The sequence below is a fragment of the Monopterus albus genome, unplaced genomic scaffold (assembly GCF_001952655.1).
Source record: "Monopterus albus unplaced genomic scaffold, M_albus_1.0 scaffold21.1, whole genome shotgun sequence".
NCBI lineage: Eukaryota > Metazoa > Chordata > Actinopteri > Synbranchiformes > Synbranchidae > Monopterus > Monopterus albus.
In genome coordinates this window covers 1,180,962-1,187,979 of record NW_018127901.1, presented here as the reverse complement: position 1 = coordinate 1,187,979, position 7,018 = coordinate 1,180,962, and positions in this window count along the sequence as shown.

The window sequence follows — 7,018 nt, the reverse complement described above, 5'->3', positions numbered from 1 at the left end:
TAACACAAAATCTAGGACACTTTAGGCAGCAACAAATGCAGCAATACAATAAAAGAATATAATAGAGAATGTATGCTGCATGGGAGCAGCATGTGCAGACAACAGTCATTGTGCAATTATGCATGTGCAAACTGAGAATGTAAACAGTACATGACGTATTTCCTGGTAATAAACTCCTCAGCTGTTTAGGAGTCTGATGGCAGAGGGAAAGAAAGAGTTTTTCAGTCTAGTGGTCCTACATTTCACACTTCTGAACCTCCAGCCAGAGGGTAGGGAGGTGAACAGTCCGTGCTGGGGGTGGGTGGGATCTTTGAGGCTGGAGGCAGCCTTCCTACACACCCTGCGGTGGTAAATGCTCTGCAGAGAGGGCAGTGGAGTCCTAGTGATCTTCTCCACAGTCTTTACCACTCTCTGCAGGTGCTTGCGGTCCATAGCAGTAGTGAAGCACCACTTCACAAAGTCAATAACAACCCCCCTATATTCCCGCTCATCCCTGCCGATACACATCCAACCATAGCAGTGTCGTCTGAGAACTTTTGTAGATGACAGTGGTGGGAGTTGTACTTGAAGTCTGACGTGTAGAGGGTGAACAGAAAAAGGGAAAGCACCCTCTCCACTTCGGGCCACATGCTGCAGACAGCCTGACGAACTGAGGTCTGTGAGGTAGTTAATGATCCATGCCTACAGGTGTTGGTCCACACCTGCCCCCTCCAACTTCCCCCACAGAGCTGACAGCTGGATTGTGTTGAAAGCACTGGAGAAGTCAAAGAACATGGCCCTCACCATGATTCCGGGGGACTCCAGGTGAGATAGGGCTTGATGCAACATGTAGATAATGGCCTCATCAACCCCGATGCCAGGACGATATATAAACTGCAGCGGGTCGAGCGCCGAGCTCACCTGGGCACGGAGGTGGTCGAGGACAATCCTCTCCATGGTCTTCATCAGGTGGGAGGTCACGGCAACGGGTCTGTAGTGGTTTAGCTCCTTAGGATGAGGTATTTTGGGAACCAGGACAACACAGGATGTCTCCAGGCTAAAACTCAGGTTAAACACCTCACTGAGCTGGTCTGCACACTCCCTGAGGACCCTGGGGCTGATGTGGTCAGGGCTGGTGGCCTTCCTGGCCTTAATCCTCCTTACTATGAAACGAAACACCAAGACAAATACAAGGACCTGGACATGAAGCAGAAGCTCCAGAAGGTAGAGGAGATGAACAGAAGTCTGGTTTCACGGCAGAACATGTTGACAAAAGCAAAATCACAAAGTGAGGCTGCTGTAAAGGCTAGTTTTATTGTGGTAGCAGAGATAGCTAAATTGGCCCGGCCATTTAAAGAGGGAGATGTGTTTTTTATTTGACATTTGATTTCTCATGTGTTTATAATATTAAACTTTGTTTGTTCCAAATTCAGTGTTTAAGCAACTTAAATTTGTTTCCGTACGAAAAAGTTTATCATTATATGTCTGGAGAGATGGGAAAACATGTTCAATTTTATTCAGTATTTTAATAAATATAGAGTCTGGTCTGCAACTTTTCCCAGTTTTTAATCTTGGCCCACTGTGTATTTGAGTTGACAGCCCCTGGTTTAGACTATCGGGAATCACTGCATTTCAGAGACATACTTCCATTCGTGCATGACTTTCCTGCTTTAAGTTATGAAATAGAATGAAGTTTTGTGAAAGTTTGGGTTGGTTTGGTCTGATCAGTGCTGAAGGAAACCGCGGAGAAGTGTTTGTCTCTGCAAAAAGGCATCATGCTAATTGCTGTGTGTGTATGTGGCCTGGTATTACTTACAGTGTGGCGATGTTAACCTGTTTACACAGTCACATTGTGGGGACTCAATGACCTTATGGGGACAAAACATAAATCACTGCAATATAGAGTGAGGACTTGGTTTAAGGTTATGTACATAGTGGTTATGTTTAAAATTAAAGAAGGTCTCCAGGACATAAATGTAATGTCCCCTGAAGTTATGGAAACACAACTGTGTGTGTGTGTCTGTGTGTTTGTGTGAGATCAGGACTGACAGTGTTTCTTGGCATGATAACAGCACAAGATGCTGAACCTGCTGAGTTGATTAGATTTGATTAAGTGTCTTGTAGTGATTATTAATAAACAAGACAGGAAGGAGAAAAAAACTCTGGGACAGAGATGGAAAAAGTCAACGAGTGGCAGATTGTCAGATTGATTGGCAATGAGAGAGAGAGAGAGAGAGAGAGAGAGAGAGAGAGAGAGAGAGAGAGGAGAAAGAGGAAATGACATCCACTGCCTGTTGAGAGGGGACGAAGAGGAGGAATATACCAGTGACGTGCGGTCAGGGGAGGTCAATCTTGAAAAGAAAAAAAAAAGTTAACCATAAAATATAATAAATGTTAATATTTGTGGGGTGGTGGGTGTTGTAGGCCCTTTTGCCGTTCGAATCCGATGTTGAAGGATTGTTTTCCAATAAAGAATAGCAGAATTCCTGTATGTCCCGTTCAAATACATGGAGGAGATGCGTGATGAGGCAGCACTTTGCTGTGCCTCTCGGTGGATCGTGTAATCCTCACAAACTGTATGCGATGCAAATAGTGTGTCGCTGTCCCTCTATATATCGCAAATAAAATGCTTTCAAACACTCGGATTATATGCTCTGCCTTGCCATAATCTGGATAATGTATAAAATGTAGTTCTGTAACATGTTTAGGCTCGCAGATTAACCATAAAACCCAGTAAAAAAGTTACTCGGTGAAGCAAACAGTATGCCTGCCTCAAGGCAGAGGGTGCTAGTGAGCCCACAGATTCTTGCGCTACCTACAATCTTCTTTGTGCTTGTTTATATTTCCTTTACAATCCGCCTTATCAAAATGGAAGATTACATTTCCAAGCTTTTGTTTATTGAAAACATTTGTTTTAATATTGGATTCAAACGGTAAAAGGGTTTGTAATACATACCAGCTGACAAATGGATTTTGTGTACAAGTAAAGGTAAACTTTTATTATTTCTAGTTAGAAATAAGCTCAATTGGAATAAATTTTAACCTCAAATTAAATATGGGCCACGTTTGTGTGAAGAATGTTGATATGAGATATAAAACATAACGCATTGTCTGCTAACAGACAAACGGTTCATTTGTATTTGTAAATCTGACTGTAAAGGAGTCGGTGCCTCACCAGCTGTCAACCTCACCACACGTCATATATGTTATATGGATCTGTCCTCCAGCAAACTTTACAATTGGCACTTTGCATTTAGACAGGCATCTACTTTGCCAAGCCTCGATTTGTCCAAGCATGACTCGGGATTCTCATCAACCCTTTTCCAGTGATTGGCCACATGTGTGTGTTTACTGTGTGCTCCTGGCTGGTTGTTGAGCAATACCCACCTCCTGTGTGGCATTCATTTTACTGGCTTGTACTAATTTGGTTATCTGTTCTAATGTGTTGATAAAGGTGGATGCTTCACATGATGGTGGCACCCACTGGTGAAAAGATATAATGTCAACATACTGAAGAGAACAGGGGTTAATGTCACAGCACGTCTGTCCACGTTTTGATTAACAGCAACTGTGAAGAAGGTGAAGACTGTCACAATTATTAAGTGGAGCTGCAGTGATGACACCATGTGCAGAAGGAAGGAGAAAAAAAATAAAAAGGAAGCACAAAGGTCACCCACATATAATTTATGACCTCACTGGTGGCTGCTGACACACAACCCACGCCTTCTTCAATTAGGAGCCACTCAGCTGGAAAAAGAGAGGGAGGAGGAGATAAAGAGAAGGTAAAGGGATGCGGGGTTCCGCAGGGAGCGAGTCAGAGAGGTCCCTCGGGGTCGTCCCTACATCCATTGCCATATGTTTTCACTTAGTCAATCATGTCAACACATCCGGAACAACCTGCTGGTGACGACCCAGTCGCACTCACCTTGACTCTTTGCAGCCACCATCAGTGCTGCCTCATAAACAGTTCCATTTCCCTTTTATCTGTTTAAATTGGCACTGAGGAAGACAACGTTGTTAAACTGTGGGGGGGTTGTCTTTTTTCTTATGGGGGCACTGGGAGGGGGCGTTCCACTGCTACATATGCAACAAATCCAGTTTAAAACCATAGAAATGACAGATGCCTCCTCCAGTTTCACCTGTACTATTTTGCCACATACAGTAACAACACCCTCAGTACCTACATGTTCTTCCTGGAATTTCACTGTACTCAGTGACAAGTTCCACTTCTCAGGAAAAGCTCTGAGGCTTTGGGACCAGTGAACACTGACCAGTTTCCATCTCTGCATTTCAGTGTTGGGTAATGATTAAACCGAACATCCGTCAAAAAGACAGTACATCAGTATTAGACTTTGCACAGCTATTATTCATCCAGAAATGTCAGAACTTTAATGCAGATTTATTACATCAGGCTTCATTATAATCATATGTATCAAGTTATTATTCCTTACATTTTAGTCTTTCACTTCTTACCAGGCTCTTCACAGTTTTAGCTCACACTTGCCAATATCACGGGGGAAAAAGAGAATGAGCCTCAGTCATCACTCAGTTTATGTGATGCATCCGTCCCTCCGGAGACGGCAGCCTGAGGGAACAAATTACCCATCTGCAAATGACCGCAGGGCTGATTGTGATGTTTTTATTTATAGACAGAAACACAGAGAACTCCCTCTAACCTGAGTGAAATAAAGCAGGTCCACAGGTGAGTGACTGACACACACACACAAGGACAGAGGAAACCACTGCGGTGTCAGAGGAGATTAACATGCAGAGACAGCAGTCGGTAGGCAAGCCACTGCTATGTGAACAGGTAAAGAGAAGAAGTGACACACAGACAAATGTTCCTCTGAGTTCACGGACGAATCAGCTTAGACATTTTAATTACAATGATCCTTTTGTGTTTCTGTCCAGCTCTACCTGCTTGTATGGGTCTTGAATTTAAACAGATCCCAGACATAAGACAATACGTTATGCTGATTTCTCTCCTTCTGAAAGTTAGATAGAAAATTGACTCTTGCTGTGGAAGTGGGGGGAAACAGTGTGTTTAGCTCTGTCACACACACAGCAAGCTTCTGTGGGAAGTGAACAACAGCCAGGTGCACTGAGCACCTGAGGCTGACAATCTCAGTAGAAACAACAGAGCTGAACAGTGTTTTATGATGAAACACCAAGTGAAAAAATGTTTAAATCCAGTTCAGGCCAGGTGTCAATCTCAGCACAGTTCTTTCCTCCTCAGTGAATCAGCACTTCACTGCTTCCACCCAAGTCTGATAATCCTGACTTTTCCAGTTCTCTGACCTCTGCGGTGTCAACAATCGGGCTGAGCAGAGATCTGTCTCTGTGTTAATCTGATTATAACCTCTCTGCCATTATGTAACCTCTTTACACAGCGACACTCGGTTTCTGTTTAATCTGCTTCAAATCTAATTATTAGTGTGTGTGTAAATTAGTTGACTACCAGGGTCACAAGTTTAACCTCATAAACTACTGATGAAATTAAATTACACTGAACAGACTAGTAAGTCAAATTTGAGAGAATATTCTGAGTGAATTAACACATGAAAGCAGAGCAGATCATTCCTTCCAGAGTGAGAGAGATTGTATCACCATTCACAGCCAGAGGTTCCTCTGATGTTCAGCCCCATCAAGGTTTCGGTTCTGTTTTAAAGGGAGCAGATGAAGAGAATCTGGATTTAAATGAAATCTACCAGTCAGTCAGGATGGTTTTCACACCACATGTGTGGGTTTGTGCTTTTGTCTCCAGGTGAACCTCTAAAACACACAAGGAACCAGCTCTAATCCCACAGTCCTGGAAAACCTAAAAAACTGGAATTGCTTTTTAAATGAATTTAGTTAGTTAGTCGTTTGCAAATAACAATGGAGACAACAACAGACACACACAGACAGAGGATGCACTTCCCTACTGACAACCGAGCATAACTGAAAAGGCCCAATCTACACAGTGGGGGCCAAAGTCAACAATAATTGATCAGACAATGGGGGGTATAAAAGTGGAAACACAAAGACAAACAGTAAGAAATAAACTTAAAATCCATAAACACCCTCTGTAATTTGACCTCATGCACACCTGAAGTACCAGTAATGTGGAGTGGAGCTGGTGTGAATGGCACGTGCACAAACGTGGCTAAAATGCATGCAAACTAACGACATTAAGACAAGTCACAAGGAAGAGTGTGAGACAGAAATCTCAAAAAGATAGAAACATCTATGTACACTAAACAAAATCTATACAAAGTTATTTAGCTTGTTTTTGTAATTTGAGTGAACTGACCCTGTATCAGGCCTCATTATCTCCAAAGTATGAGCAGCTTTTTCTGGTGACTGATAATGGAATTTTCTGCAGTGCTGGGAGAATTAAAGTTTATCAGGTCAGAACTTGCAGCTGTAGTTGTATGAAATTCCCACTCAGATTTATTTGTACAGTACATTAATGCATCTATTAATCATCCTCACTCCCTCTCCCTGAACTTTTAAATATACCTAGATCTGTATGAATTGTTCCCCACTGGAACTTTCTTTCACTGTGGTTCCTGTTTTTAAAGAAACATAATAGCTTTTACATGCCAGACACATTAAATGCATTAATATGCATTTTTGTGCCTGCAGGTATCAATAAAGTTTGAACTGAGACAAACCAAGTAATCTAGAGGGGCTCTGTGGGCTGCCAGGTCTTGTTCTTGACATTCTGCCTGCAGCAAAGAAAAAAAGAACAATTTATTACTGTTTTAGTGGACAAATAAGCAACAAACAATAAAACTTGTGGAATCATAACTTTGTTTTCTTTTAAGCTGGGAAGAGTATAAATCAAAGATTAAGTGAGAAAACTGAGGAGTGTATATGAGATGGCTGATAAAGTGTCTGAGAGGAGAAAGAAGAGAAAAGCCATCAAAGGATGGATGGACTCCAGCAGCAGCAAGCCGGACTGCTCATTAATTATTAAGCCTAATCAGCGCTATTAGTCAGCGCCGCTTGTCTGACCTCTGGCTACTCTCCCCCTCTCAGCAGGGTGAAATCTATT